This window comes from Carlito syrichta, unplaced genomic scaffold (assembly GCF_000164805.1).
Source record: "Carlito syrichta isolate Samal-C Ts95f unplaced genomic scaffold, Tarsius_syrichta-2.0.1 Scaffold126791, whole genome shotgun sequence".
Taxonomy (NCBI): domain Eukaryota; kingdom Metazoa; phylum Chordata; class Mammalia; order Primates; family Tarsiidae; genus Carlito; species Carlito syrichta.
This window is the reverse complement of record NW_007070887.1, coordinates 456028-471986: the sequence shown is the minus strand read 5'-3', so window position 1 is coordinate 471986 and position 15959 is coordinate 456028. Positions and strand designations below refer to the sequence as shown.

The 15959-nt window shown below is 49.4% G+C and overlaps 1 protein-coding gene and 1 pseudogene across 1 annotated transcript in view; both read left to right on the top strand.

The window, feature by feature from the left end:
• Positions 1-15959, top strand: part of CELSR1 (cadherin EGF LAG seven-pass G-type receptor 1) — a gene marked incomplete at its 5' end in the record, with an annotated part of 180755 nt that overhangs the window by 85407 nt on the left and 79389 nt on the right. The window lies entirely within an intron of this gene.
• LOC103250222 lies at positions 9556-10548 on the top strand (annotated as a pseudogene).

Here is a 15959-nt window from a genome sequence, read left to right as displayed (position 1 = left end):
AAAAAAAAAAAAAAAAAAAAAAATCCTGACATATCTCAGATTCTGTTGTGAAGTATACGTTACTCCTGCTGTTTTATCCCGAGGTCTCTTATCAGAGTCATGGGGTTTCTGTCATCACGTGATATACTCACTTATTAATCGATCCTAGACTGAGATCCTGCACTCTTTTTTCTGTTTTGTTTTTGAATTGGAGTCTCACTCTGTCGCCCAGGCTAGAGTGCAGTGGCATGTTCATGGCCACTGTAGCCTTGACCTGCGGGGCTCAGGTGATCCTTCCCCCTCAGCCTTCCAAGTAGCTGGAACTACAGGTGCACGACACCGTCCCCAGCTAATTTTTTAATTTATTGTAGAGACAAGGTCTCGCCAAGTTGCCCAGGGTGGTCTTGAACCCCTGGGCTTAGGCAGTCCTCTTACTTCTGCCTCCCAAAGTGCTGGGATTACAGGCATGAGCCACCACACCCAACCGAGATCCTGTACTTTTATGAGGTTAAAAGCGCCTTGCGTTCATAGTGAGCTGAGCTGTCATCCTGTGGAGTGACATTAGTCTAGTGTAAACGCCTCACTTGTCATGAGCTGCGCTTTCATCCTGCAAAGTGACGTTCACCTAGAGCAAGGAGGAGCATAGGTTGCCAGTGCTTACTGCAGCTTACGGGATTAAAGCCACACTTCCAAGTATTCCCAGTAAAGTTTAATTTAGTCCTTAAACCCGAAAGTTAATTATCATTCAAAATGAAAATCATTACATAGCCTATAATTAAAATCTCAAATAAAGCAGAAACAGAATCCTTTCTTAGGAAAACGTACTTCTCAGATATTCAGGATTACTTTAAGTTTTTCTTTCTTTGGTGCGTCTCAAGACTTTAACATTTGCCTCTTTTTCATAGATTCCAGGTTGTGAAATTCAGTGTTTCTCTAGTACATTACTGTGAAGCCCGGACATTCTTGCATTTCTGGGTCTCACTAAAATCATGTACTGAGGGGTCGAGGTGTGGATCAGTTTCACCAGGTTTCTTCTGTCCTTCATGAAATTCTTTTCTCCCCAAACTGGGGATTTTGATAAACAAAATTAACATCCTAGGCAGGGTGCACAGGCACAGTGGATGAGTCCTTGGAGCCCAGGATGGTCCTCAGACTGATCCTGTATTCCTCCTTGGGCTTCTGTTAGTTTTCTGTGGCTGCCATAACAAAGCATTATAAACTGGTGACTACAAACAACAGAAGTGTGTTCTCTCACTGTTCTGGAGGCCAGAAGTTCAAATCATGGTGTTGGCAGGGCCACACTCCCTCTGAAGGCTGTGGGGGAGGCTCCCTCTTGGCTTCTTCCAGCTTCTGGTAGCTCCAGGCAGTCCTTGGCATGTAGAGGCATCACTCCAGTCTCTGTTTCCTTCTTCACACTGTGTTCTCCTGAGTGTTGTCTGTGTCCAAATTTCCCTCTTCTTATAAGGACACCAGTCATCGGATTAGGGCCCACCCTAATTAATGACTTAATCTTAATGTATATCTAAAAGACCCTATTTCCAAATAAGGTCACATCCACAGGTACCAGGAGTTAGGACTTGAACACATCTTTTTGGGGAGACACGATTCAGTTCACCTTAGGGCTTCTGGTACTTCTTGTCACCTTGTTTGTTTGGGGACAGAAGGGCTTCTGGATGGGGACAGGTTTCTGTGGTTTGTTTTCCTTTGAGAGGTCTAAACATAGGAGGCTGAGTGTTCCCTGTGTCTCACCGAGTCTGCTTGTAAAGGGGTCAGCTGAGCTGGGCACAAGGCATGAGTCAGTGAGGAACAAGTCTACACTGAAAATGTGTGACCATGATTAATGGGGTGGCCAAAGACAAGCCACATGCAGTGGAATTCTTACTGCTGTTTAAAGCTCATGATGTCCTCAGTGTCTTCACAGTCTGCTCTGTTGTGGGAGACGAGGCTGCTTGGCCAGGCCCTGGTTGGGGCTCTCCTGCATCAGGTTGTGGGTGTCTGTGTGAGCATTTGGAGGAAAGCTGCTTCTGCAGAAAGAGCCAGATTGCAAGCTCTGTGAGAGCAGAACTAGGCTTGCTTGTTCCCCCCAAATTAGATTCCTGTGACTGCTGTATTACATTTCCACAAATGAGGAGCTGAAAACAGCGCGAATTTATACTTTTACAATTCCAGAGGCCAAGAGTCTTATAGTCAAGGTGTTGGCAGGGCTGGTTCCACCCTAACCCTAACCCGAACCCGAACCTGAACCCTAACTCTTAAGTCTAACCCTTTGTCAGATGCTGGAGGCTGCCTGTGTGCCTCGGCTCATGAGACCTTCCTCCTTACTCTGTCCTCTGTTTCCATCATAGACTCTGACTCTCCCCATTCCCTCTTATAGGGACTCCATCTGATAATCTAGGCTAGGCTCCCCATCTCAAGATCCTTAACATAATCTCCTCTGCAAAGTCCTTTTTGCTGTGTAAGGTCATATGTCCTCAGGGTTCAGGGATGAGGATGTGAATACCTTTGGGGAGGGCCATTATTTTGCTTTCCACAACCCCGGCATCCCATTCAGTGCTCAGTAAATATTGTTGAAGGAATGAATGAGTGAGCAGGACTTGACCTTTGGCACTGTGGCGGGGCATTGGCTGTCTCCACTGTTTTCTAGATGTGGACCAAGGGCCACCAGGAGGGTTCAGTTTGAAACTCTGTCCTGAGAGTGGTGGCCCAGAGGACCTTGGGGGAGAACGTTCTCTGTTTTTACCCCCTGTCGGTTATCCCTCCAGAGCCCTTTTCCTGGTGTGGACAAAGACCTTTCTGTCCTGCTCCCAGAGGCCAGGGGCCAGGGGCCGGGGCCAGGGGCCAGTTTTTATCACATACCTCTGGCCTGCAGGGGCCGGGGTAGTGGGGTAAGACTTATCAGATGGAGCTGGCTAGGCATAGCTGGGGGATAGAGTTTGTATTAATGAGGGCAATTTGTTCCCCTGACGCCAAGTGATGAATTAAGAATTTGCGCTCTTTTTTTTCTGGACATTGATCTGTCCCAGGGAACGCCCACCCCCGTGTGGGATGGGTAATTTGAACCATTGGGGTGCTGAGCAGACGTTTTCTGTGATGATTGAGATTTTCGAGAGCATTCCAGCCGAGTCTGGACATGCTGCTGGTTGATGGTTGGCATGGCCTCCCTGCAAACTGATAATGCGCTGGGCACGCCCCTTTCCAGCCTGGCTGCGTGCAGCTGCCTGGTTGACTTTCCCCCAGGTTGTCTTTCTCATGTTCAGCAGGAACGTGGCCAAGCCCTCAGTCCCACGTCCAGGCCCTCTCTCCCTCCCTCCATTGCATGGCCAGGCCAACCCTGTCACGGGTTTTTGCCCACTCCCTAGCAGCAGGAGCCAAGCACTCGGTGTGGGGCTAGGCCTTGGGGCTCCCCTGCCCTCACTGGACAAGACTGTTTCCAAGCTGTGGTTCCCTATCCACGATCACTGGAGAAAAGTGGACTGCAGAAGCCTGGAGAGTGCAAATAGAGCCCTGTGTGGCACCACCGTGGGACTTGGGTTTCTCAGAGCAGCATGAAGGCTGTGTCCTATGGGACCAAGAGGTCAGGACCCACCATGCACCAGCAGGCTCTATCTCATCTTGGGTCCTGGATGCCCCCTGTGCTGCCACCAATGCCCTTCTGAAGAAGAGCCCGCATCCCTATCCCATCACTTGGCTCAGAAGGACCTTGCTTTTGTTTTGGAGGTATTGGAAATGTCTTGCTGGGGTAGTTGAGATGAGGTTCTGTGCTTTGGTATGGTGCTGGGAGCCATAGGGGCACTGATGTTCTGGAGGTCAGCTGGACTGACCCTTCCAGTCACCAGCTATGCTCTGTCCCAGACACCCAGGGCGCTGTGTGCATTGGTGTCTAGGGCTTTCTGGACCCCCAGTCCCTGGTTTTGGCAACCAAGACTTTTGAAGTCCACCTGCGGCTAGAGGACACTGTGTTAATTTAGTACCCCAGGGTCCTCACGCTGGTGCCTTCTGAGGTGTCACAGAAGCCTGAGGGATACAAGGGTGTTTTATCTCCCATGACTCCAGATCCATTGAGGCTTGGAGAGATGCTGAGAGGCTTAGGGTTCCTGCCTTCTCTGGGGACTGTCCTCAGAAAAGGATTTCTGCTGACTCTGGCTGGTTACCTTGGTGGGCCCAGGCTCTGTATCATTCTTCTATAGCTGCTATCATAAGTGATCACAAACTGTATTACTTAAAGCAACTGAAATTCGTTCTCTTACTGTTCTAGAGCTGGAAGTCTGAAATCAAAGCGTTGAGGCAGGGCTGTGCTCCCCTGGAGGTGCTGAGGAAGGGTCCTTTGTCTCTTCTAGCTCCTAGTGGCTTCAGGCGTGCTTTGGCTTGTGGCTGCATCACTCAATCCTCCTCTTGTCTCCAATCACTCTCTGCCCCCTTTTATAAGGACGCAAGTGATTGTGCACAGCTCAATCCGATAATAAGGATCATCTCAAGATCCTTAAATTAATCACATATTCCCATATAAGGTAATATTCACTCTTTTGCCATAAGGTAACATCTCCAGGTTTCAGGAGTTAGGATGTGGACGTAATATCCTTTTGAAGGCCACCGTGTAGTAGACTGCAGGGTGGGTTATTTTCTAGTCTCCCCATCCCATCATAGGTGTCAAGGAGAGGAAGGTTGGAGAGAGCACCCCTTTTCTGGAGGGCCCTGTCCTGGTGCTTGATTCCTGGCTGGGCTTGGCTGGGGTTGACAGGGCTTGTGGGGCCCATGTGCTACTGGGACCTCTGGCTTTGAAGTTGCCATAAGCATCAGCAGAGTTTGAAACACACCAATTATTCAGGTTCAGCAGGGTTTCCAGCCCTCAGTGTGTAGGTGACTCTTACAAGAAAAGGCAAAGCTGCGGATAAGTGGGAATCATTTTCCCTTGCTTCTGGAATGTGTTTTATATTTATATTTTTTTAAATGGGTGTGTCTAGAGTTCTGGGAATTTGCTTCAAAGACACTAACGAAGTCATGCCAAGAAGGCCAGCCCTGGACAAGCCGCTCCTGCTTCTGGTTTCACCTGGCCTCCCTGCCTCCGGGCTCCCAGGGGTGGGGGGCAGATGTCTGGGCCTCATTCTGAGGCCTTTCCTGCCAGTGGAGAGGGGCTGGGATGCCCCTGGGTGTGACTCAGGGAGAGGGACTCCAGGTGCAGAGAAAGTCACTAGGAGGTGAGAAAGTCAAACAAAATGTGTAAAACCCCAGAGGGCAAGTGGGAGGAAGCAGCTCCCCAGTGAGAGCTGAGGAGGGAGAGGATGTGAGGGGTGAAGGGATGGACAAATGAGACCTCTGGTTTCAGGAAGCCAGTGAGGAACCGGGATAACAATAGCAGTGCCTGCAGGCTTGGTGGTTTGTAATCCCAGCACTTTTGTAATCCCAGCATTTTGGGAGGCCAAGGCAGAAGGATTGCTTGAGCCCCAGAGTTCCAGACCAGGCTGGGCAATATAGTGAGACCTCATTTCTACAAAAGTAAATAAATAAAAATTAGCCAGGCATGGTGGCGCATGCCTGTGGTCCCAGCTACTCAGAAGGCTGAGGCGAGAGGATCTCCTGAGCCCTGGAGGTCAAGGCTGCGGTGAGCCGTGATCGTGCCACTGCGCTTCAGCCTAGATGACAGAGTGATATTATTCAGATAATTATTATTCAGATTATTTAGATAATGATGATAATAACAATAAGACAATAATAGCAGCACCCTTGTGCCAGTGTTTAGCTCAGAGCTTTACCAAATCAGCTCATTTCACCTGACCCCAGCCTCTTGGTGCTAGGGATAGCTCCCAGCCAAGAGTGACAGAAATCCCTGTCTTGAGGGATGGATTTACAGCTGAGGAAACTGAGGCACGACCAGAAACTTGTTCAGGAAATCTCTGTCCTGGCAGTGGTGCTGCAGGGGTTTGGTGGAAGGGGTATTGAAGCCCTGTGATCCTGCCCTCTGGGCTGCCCCTCCTATTGGGAAGGCGGTGATGTCAACTGCCACTCTCTGGACCCAGCCTGTCTGGGCACTAAGGCAGATGTGGGTTTAACACATGCCCCCACTCTTTTAGCTGTGTGACCTCTCAAAATCTTTGTGTACTCATCTGAACAACCAGGTGTTGAGCCTTGCCTTTTGGAGAAGGTCATCTGATAACTACATTGACTTGCTCCTAGAGGTGGTTGCTACTAGAATGGTCCTCGTCATTCTTTGTCCTCCAAATACGGACCTGGTGATAGCCAGAGTCAGAGGGCATCGACATGAGCTGCTCAGGCTCCAGCCTGACCATGCAACCCTGCCCTTTTTGTCTTTCCATTAGCCTGCCTTGCATGTATGGACTGCTATACATGACCTGTTTTCTATGTTGTAGCCACCTGGGGCTTTTCTGTGCAGCCCCTATGCCTGTGGGCCTTGGTGACACGAGGCTGTTCTATGGAATGACAATAAATGGCGAGGGCTTTCCTTCTACTGTTCTGCTGTAGGAACCATTGCCTATGTGTGTGCATGTGAGTATATGTATACACGTGTATGTGCGTGCCTGTGTGTGTGTTAGGGATACTTTCTCAGGTCTGGTTGGAATCTGGTGGGGTGGGCAGGGACTAGCCAGGAGCCCCAGGTCCAGATGCAACCTCAATTGCAACCTCCCTTTGGGATCTTGATTGAACCTTGGCAGCTGCCCTGCCTGAGTTCTGCAGCATGACCATCCCCTCTCCTTAACCTCACTGCCAGTACACCTTCAGAGTTTTCCCCTTTTCTTTTCCCCATCTGCTCTATGATTCTTAGCACATATTTTCAGTTTTACTGAACATTTGACACTTTTGTTTATTTTATTTTATTTTTTGAGTAGGAGTCTCACTCTGTTGCCCAGGCTGGAATGCATTGGCACACTCATGGCCACTAGAGACTTGACCTGCTGGGCTCAGGTGATCCTTCTGCCTCAGTCTTCCAAGTAGCTGGAACTACAGACACATACCACTATGCCTGACTCATTTTTTGATTTATTGTATAGAAGAGGTCTTACCGAGTTGCCCAGGCTGGTCTCGAACCCCTGGACTCAGGCAGTCCTCTCACCTCTGCTCCCAAAGTGCTGGGATTACAGGCATGAGCCACCATGCCTGAGCTGACATTTTTAACCTAGATGAAACTCCATGAAGGCAGGGATCTGTTTTGTTCACTCTTGTAACTCCAGTGCCTAAAAATAGTCCATGCCAGGCAGTTTTTTAGGTGGATGGTTGGGTGGTGGATGGATGGAAGGGTAGGTAGATAGATGAGTGAATGGAAAGATGAATAGATGGGTGGATAGATGGAAGGATGGGTGGATGGCTGAATGAGTGTGCAGGTATCTGGAAATATGGATGAATGAGTGGGTGGATGGAGTGAGTGGATGTTTGGAAGGGTGGATGAATGGGTTAGTGGATGGATGGGTGGGGGGATGGATAGATGGATGGCTGGGTGGGTAAATGAGTGGGTGAATGCATGAGTGAGTAGATGTATGGATGGGTAGATGAATGGGTTAGTGGATGGACAGGTGGGTGGATGGATAAATGGATGACTGGGTGGGTAAATGAGTGAGTGAATGCATGAGTGAGTAGATGTATGGATGGGTGGATAAATGGGTTAGTGGATGGACGGGTGGGTGGATGGATAGATGGATGGCTGGGTGGGTAAATGAGTGGGTGAATGCATGAGTGAGTAGATGTATGGATGGGTGGATGAATGGGTTAGTGGATGGATGGGTGGGTGGATTGAATGAGTAGGTGGAGGTATGGATAGATAAGTGAATAGAAAGATGGGAAGGAAAATTCGAGCAGTGTTTTTAATCATTTCTGATGTGCCCTTTCCTTTTCAGAAACCTGTAATGTTCCCTCTACATTGTCTCCTGTCTTTGTGCTTTCTCTGATAGTGAAGCTTCTGACATGAGCCATGCTGTTGGGTTGTGTCTTCAAGACCCCTGTCCGTATCCCACCATCCAGTGTTAGGGCTGAACTCTTTGAGGGGCTTCAGGTTGTCTTCAGGCTTTGTGCATTGTGTTTAAGGACCTGACTTTGAAATATTCCTGTGTTCCTGTTCTCCAGGCTCTTCCTCTCACTCCTATTCTTTGTTCTCGGCATTTCATATTGATCTTTAATTCTGCCTAAACTTCAAGCTTCAAAGTGCCTGAGTTTTACCCTTGCTGCCTTTGGAAATTCTAGTTTTTCTAGTTCAAAGCCCTTAGCTATTTCTTGGGAGCCAGAAGGGAATTGTCTTTTTATTTATTTCAAAACTTAAGTTGTCAAACCCTTGCATGCCCTTTCTCTCCTGGGCCGTGTCCAAGCCCTCCCCTGGGTCTTGAGGGTGTCGATCTGGCGGTGCTCCCTCTCCTGGCTGGGCCACAGGACTCTGTATCTCTTTTCTCCCTGCCTTTGCAGCAGCTTCCTGAGGGCATGTTCAGGGGCTTGTTTTGGCTCTTGAAATGGGTTCACATCATCACCTCCCCCAGGTAGAACCTGCTTTTCTAGACCTGATGTGATGATTTCCCCCAGTCTCTGTCTTCCTTGGGTCTCTGCCCTGCCCCCTGCCAGAGCCTTTATATAATGAGGTCGAGGCCCTTCAGCTACCCACTTCCTTATTCACAGGTGCAACCAGCTGCACACCCAGCACCCAGCCCCTAACTGCTACAGGTGAGCCGTTTACTTAATGTGAAAAGCCCCGTGAAGCTGGGGTTTTTCCAGGGGGTTCCTCACACTGAGGGTTGGTGGCTCTGACACTGGGTCTCTGGGTAGTGTCCCCTCACTTCTAACCCCAAGCATGGTGTGGGACAGATGCCCAATGACGGGAACGTGCATGAGGTTGTGAGGGTTGGATAGGCCTTGGCTCCTTAGAGCTTTTAATTTGCAATTAAGAATGTTTTTCTGTGGAGGTCTTTCCCAAAATTTCTACAGTTGTGGCCAAAACCAGGAGGCTGAGCCCTGTGTCCTTCGTATGGGGAGCTTGTGGCAGCTGCATGCATGATTGAACACAGCTGTCATTTTGCCCAGGTGACCCCCATTCTTGGCATGGGGGTGGAGCTGGAGCTGCAATTGTAAGGGGTAAGGGGATGTGCAGAGTAGGTGGTGGGGGCAATTTTCCCTAGGTTTAGAAGGCTTCAGAGCAAGTATTTGACTCCAAGCAGAATACTAGGATCTAAGGGGATGCCACATTTATTTTGAATGAGAATTCCTGAAAATGGAAAGGTGAAATTAAATCGGGGTAGTAAATATATCTGAGAACATTTATTTCGTTAAAATAGTGTTTCTAGAAAATCTATTTGGACAGCCTGAGCAACAGTGAGACAGCGAGACCTTCTCTACAAAACCATCAAAAGATTAGCATGCCTATAGTCCCTGCTATTTGGGAGGCTGAGGCAGGAGGATGGCCTGATCCCAGAAAGTTGAGGTTGCAGTGAGCTGAGATCTTGCCACTACACTCCAGAGTGAGACCTCCAACTCAAAAAAAAAAAAAAAGCGAATCGCCGCTGGACCCGAGTCCCGGACCTCAGGAACCCCTTGACTGTGTCCACAGAGCGCGCCTGCGCAGCCGCGACAGCTCACAGGTTTTGAAATATGAATCCTTCCCTTGTCCTGGCTGCCTTTTGCTTGGGAATGGCTTCAACTGCTCCCACACTTGATGACAGCGTACATGCACAATGGAACCAGTGGAAGGCGAAACAGGAAATTATATGAAATGAATGAAGAAGGATGGCGGAGAGTGGTGTGGGAGAAGAATATGAAATGGATCGAAAAGCACAATCAGGAATACAGGGAAGGGGGAAACATGGCTTCACAATGGCCGTGAATGCCTTTGGAGACATGACCAGAATACAAGCAGAAGATGGATGACTATCAATACCAGAAGCACAGGAAGGGGAAAGCGTTCCTGGAGCCTTTGTTTCTTGAGGCACCCAGATCTGTGGATTGGAGAGAGAAAGGCTACGTGACTCCTGTGAAGAATCAGGGTGAATGTGGTTCATGTTGGGCTTTTAGTGCAACTGGTACCAGTTTTCAGATGTTCCGGAAAACTGGTAAACTTATCTCACTGAGTGAGCAGAACCTGGTGGACTGTTCTCAGGCTCAAGGCAATGAGGGCTGCAATGGTGGCCTGAAGGGTAATGCCTTCCAGTATATAAAGAGAACAGAGGCCTGGACTCTGAGGCATCCTATCCATACACAGGAAAGGATGAAACCTGTAAGTACAAGCCTGAGTATTCTGGCGCTAATGACACTGGCTTCGTGGACATCCCAGTTGGAGAGAAGGCCCTGATGAGGGCAGTGGCATTTTGGGGGCCCATCTCTGTTGCCGTTGATGCAGGCCATGAGTCCTTCCAGTTCTATAAAGAAGGTATTTATTTTGTGCCAGACTGCAGCAGTGAAGACTTGGATCATGGTGTTCTGGTAGTTGGCTACAACTATGAAGGAACAGACTCAGATAACAGTAAATACTGGATTGTGAAGAACAGCTAGGGTACAGGCTGGGTCATGGATGGCTACATAAAGATGGCCAGAGAGCCGGAGAACAACTCTGGAATCGCCCCAGCAGCCAGCTATCCCGTCGTGTGAGCTGATGAACAGAGCTGAGGAAGGACTCGACTGGGGAATGGGGCATTCAGGGAAGGAATTTATCTGAAATCTCACCAGTGTCTACTGTGTGGGATACACACTTGAATCATTGATGATCCAAGAGTGATTTAAATTCTGTGATATTTCTACACTGGTAAAATGTTACCTTTATTTTAATTACTCCTATAAACAGCTTTATATTGTTTCACTGAATGACTTTAGATTTTTATTTTAGAAGGCTATATAAAGTTTTACCTGTTTAAATACACTTAATTTCCAATGTGGAAAAAAAAAGCTATGTTAGGAAATTAAAGATATAGGGCTAACTAAATTTGATCCAAATTATTTACCTTAAGATTACCTTAAGAATTAAAATGATCATATCATACCTCTTCTCAGCTCTGTAGTCAGCTTGAGATTGGCCATGGTGGGCGCACTTACAATCACTGTAGATCAGGGATTCCCCCAGGGTTGGTAGCGTTTACCAGCATACCACTGCATAGAGGATATATTTATACATTTAAAAAAAAATTTTTGAATTGGAGTCTCACTCTGTTGCCCAGGCTGGAGTGCAGTGGCACACCCACAGCTACCCCAGTGTCAACCTGCTGGGCTCCGGCGATCCTTCTGCCTCAGCCTTCCAAGTAGCCGGAACTACAGACATGCGCTACCACACCTAGCTAATTTTTTATTTATTGTAGAGATGAGGTCTTGCCAAGCTGCCTGGGCTGGTGTTGAACCTGTAGGCTCAGGCAATCCACTTGCCTTGGCCTCTCAAAGTGCTGGGATTACAGTCTGAGCCACCAAGTCCGGCCTTAGAGGATACATTTAAGGAAAGCATTAGTGGATTACTGTCGGTTTAAACACATTAGCTGGAGGGGCTGCTATGAGAAGGACTTGCGCCTGGACTTCGTAGCAGACCTGCTGAGGAACTCATGGGGATCTGGGAGTCAGCCTGAAGGAAAGAACCAGAACCCAGAGGTGAGGACCTTTTCCAGGCTGGTCCAGTTCATCTGAAACCTGAATGCTAATGGTTCTCATGGCCTTTTCTAAAAAAGGTGTGCTTAACTGCGAAACAAATTCTCCATGACATCAATATCCTTCCCGCATGGTTTGAGTCAAATACATGAATTATATGGGTTTTGTAACTTAGTGGATTAAGTATAAGCATTCATCATTGGCTTGGAACTGGGGAGAATCCTGGCATTTAATGACTTCATTCCACAAGCATTCGGCAGTACCTGCTGCATGCCAGGCTTTCCCCAGCACCCTCTTCCTGCCAGGAGTTTGTCCTTTGCCCTGCATGTGTGAGGCATTTATTGGGCACCCAGTGTGTATCCAACAGCCTCAGACTGGGCCCCAAAGCAGACCCCACTGTTGCCTTTATAGAGCTGGGAGGAGAAAGATGTTAAGGAACAATCCCACAAGCAGGGGTGGATGTGGAACTGGGTGGGGCACTTTCTAGAGAGGAGAGATTCAGGGTCCATGAGAGTCCCACAGAGGTGCCTCCTTGGCTGGGTGGGGCAGGCTTCCCAAGCAGGGGGTACCCGAGATGAAGGTGCTGTTTGGGGATGCAGGGTAGCCTCCGGGCACAGGAATGCCACATGCAGAAACCAGGAGAGAGGACACCAGGCCAGGGGATGGTCACTGTCGGTCATCATTATTGACTGGTGAACATCTGCAGAGTATGCCCGGGCCGCCTCTAACAACCCTGGGAGGAAGGAGATGGCAGGCTGACGTGGGTGGGCAGTGTGGCATGGAGGGAGCTGGGTGTGTGGCTGGGGGCCAGGCCCTGTGGCCTTCAGAGTGGGGTCTTCATGGAGCAGTGGCAGTGGGATTCTAGCCACTGGGACTGACATATGACGAGGCCAGCATTGTGAAAAGTTCTGTTCGGTGTGATGTGAAGAACAGGTAGATCTGTGAGGTAGTGGGGTTGATGCAGGGACCAAGAGAAGGACCCTGTGGCTGCACAGGAGGCAATGGGAGGTGGCGGTGGAGATGAGTGGCTCAGGACACTGGGAGATGGTGGGCGGGCATTGAGTGGGCTTTAGGGGGGAGTTGGGATAGCTCCAAGGTTTCAGGCCTGCCTCCCTGGACAGATGATGGAGCCCTGGCCCAGATGGGATCCCTGAGAATGGGCTTGGGGAGGGGAAGATGAGGGGTCCAGTGGGGTCAAGGGGAGAAGTATTAGGTAGTTTTGTGGAGCCAAGCGCAGAGGGCCCAAGGCATGACTGCAGAGGGAGCTGTACCTCTCACTGTCTAGGTGGGAAGGGTGAACCAGTAAAGGCTGGGAAGAGCTTGGTTTCAGGGGAACCGGGTCCCAGAGAGGCATGTGGGGAAGAGACATCTGAAGGAAGAGCTCAGTGGGACCAGGCACTGCTGGTCTTGGAGCACAGTGTTTGCAGAGGCCAAAATGTAGCACGATTCTAATTCTAGGACACACACAGAGGGCCCCTGTAGTGGATTAAAGGGTGGCCCCCACAATTCATGTTCACACAGGACTTCAGAATGTGACTTCATTTGGAAATAGGGTCTTTCCAGAGGTAGTTAGTTCAGGCACTGGAGATGAAATCATCCCAGGCTTAGGGCAGACCTTAAATCTAATGACTGGTGTTCCCATAAGAGAAAAGAGGAGATCAGACACATAGAGGGAAGACAGTCATGTGAGAATGGAGGCAGAGACTTTAATGATACAACCATAAGCCAAGGAAAGCTGAGAGCCACCAGAAGTAGAAGAAGCCAGAAGGATCCTCCCCTAGAGCCTCCAGAGGAAACGTGACCCTGCCAACACTTGGATTTCTGACTTCTGACCTCCAGAACTGTGAGAGAATAAATCTGTTGTTTTAAGCCACTAGTTTATGGTTATCTATTATGGCAGCCCTAGGAAACTCACACAGCTACCTACTGGAAATGAAAACAAAAAGCAAAGAAAACACAACTGCAAATAATAAACCAACAACTTCATGGAGACTTAACTTTATTTGCAACCTACTTAAAATAGCAAGGCCTTGTAAGCAGAGGACAGAAGTCTACCCGATTGGCTTGTATTCTTCGTGCCTTCCTTATGGGACACCAGGGGCTTTAAAAGCCACACATTGATCTACCAAGAGTCCTTGTACACGTGCCTCCCATATAAGGAGGCGGATGAGTCCATTTCTGCTGTCCTCCCTTTCAGGGGGCACCCTGAGGCCTGCGGGGCCCTGTAGCCAATGAAAACTGAATTTGGAAGCAGGAATGTCAGGCTGCAAATTCAAATTCAAACCTGCAGTTGTGGACAAAGAGCTGTCTTCACTCGGATCGGCTCTTCCTTTCTCTGAGCCTTTGGGAGAAACTCTTAGACTTGAGGTGGGGTCTGAGGAGTGCAAGTTCTGAGGGGAAGGCAGGACTGTGATGCAGTGGGGTGGGTGAGGGACTTCGCTTTCCTAAGGGAAGGCTGGAACATCCGCACCTAGCCTAGGTTCTCAGGATTCTGGAACAGGCAGAGGAGGCTGTGGGAAGGGCAGGGCAGGGCATGGCAGGGCAGGGCCCAGCCGGCCCCTCTTTGTTTGCAGTCATGGTTTGGTGAGCATACCCCGCCTCTCTCGGTGGCTGCTTTGTTATTCCAGAATGTGCTGTACTTGGCCACTGGCTGGAACTCTGGAAAGCAAACACTCCCAAATGCCACATATTTTTTAAAGTAGAAAAGAGATAAGTTGAAATGTCTGGAGGAGGAGAAATACACCTTAAGCTGCACCCCTCACATTAATGCGCAGAGATTATTAAGGTTGCAGGCCGCCCACCTGGAGGGGAGGCCCAGAGCATTGACACCCGTGTGAGCATGTGTTCAAATATGCACGTGTGTGTGGCTGAGGGTGTGAGAGAATGTGTGAGCACATGTATGAGTGTGCAAACAGGTATGTGTGTGGGAATGTAAGTGTATGTATGAAGTTCTGAATGAGTGTACATATGTGAATGAGTGCATGTGGTAGGGTATGAGCATTGTGCAAGTATTTGTGTGCTTGTGAGTGTGTGCACACAGTCCACTCCACCTGCAGGGTAGTGGAGACCCCTGTAGCAGCAGGGGTAGGTTAGCCAGCTCCCTTGGGTGGTGAGTCAGGGGAGCTGAGTTGAGGGTCTGAGGCTGCTCCATGGGCTACTCTCCTTTTCCTTTAACTCTCAAAGGGATGGGAAGCCTGTTCCCTTTTCCCTACGGGGAAGCGGGGGGAAAGGACAGCCACTGCCAGTGCAGAACAGGTGTGTGTGGTCTTGCCCTGCCTGCTGGGGGAGGAGAAAGCTCCCACCTGGCCTCCTCCTGGCCCTGACCTGGGGGCCAGCTCTCGGCACCTGCAGCCCTTGGAGTTACTGGTGTGGGGACCCTGTCCATGCCCATGAAGTTCAGCAAAAGGTCAATGACTTCAGCGCTCCTCCTTGCTTTTGACAGCGTACAGGCTGGAGTCACCTTGGCTTGGCCAGTTAGGCATCCTTAGGAGTTGCAGCCTGGTAATGAAGACTGGAAGGTGCCTGGGGAAAGTAGAGGGAGAACGAGGGGGCTTTCAGAAGCTCCGTTAGTTTCTGATGATTGTTATGCTAATTACAAATCTGTTTCAGCTGTTCATCTAAAAAGCTCATTTGAAGCATTCCCTTGGATGATTGAAAGGATTTCCTAAAGCTAATTAATTATTGCACTCACTCAAATCGGCATCCGTCTGAGATTGGCCTCCCTGAGAAAGACTCGGAGGCCCCAGTTCAGGATGCAGCAGGTAGTGGAACAGCCTTCTCAGGAGCCACACCTGGGAGCAGTGGAGGGACCCTGGCCTGCGCAGAAGGGAGGCTGGGTTGCGATGCAGTGAGGGCAGAGGGGAGGTCAAGCTGCAGTGCGCTCTGGAGCTAGGATGGGCCGGCTGATGGTCACTGTGTCTTCACGCTGACGAGTCACTGGATGATGTAGCTTCTCAGATGGAGGGCTATTGGTGGGATGACAGGGCAACAGAGTCAAGGTCTCAGCTGTGAGCTATCAACAGCCCACACCCTAGAGCCTCAGTTCTGGAGGGGACTGCGAGGGGTACACAGTATCCACCCTCAACAGCATCTGACTTGTTTCTTTTTTATTTTTAAAAATTGATGATGAAGTTTAATGTTCACTCTCCAGTTTTATCAAATTCACAGTTGCCTCATACGTGTCTGCTATGGACTGAATTGTGTCCTCCAAAATTCTCATGTTGAAACGCTAACTCCCAATGTGACTGATTTGGTGGGGCTTTTAGAAAGTAATTAAGGTTAGTTGAGGTCAGGAGGGTGGGGCTCCCATGATGGAATTAGAGTCCTTATAAAGAGGAAGAGAGACCAGAGCTCTCTCTGTCATACAGCAGAGGCAGGAGGATTGCTTGAGCCCAGGAGTTCAAGACCTGGGCAACACAGTGAGACTGTGTCTC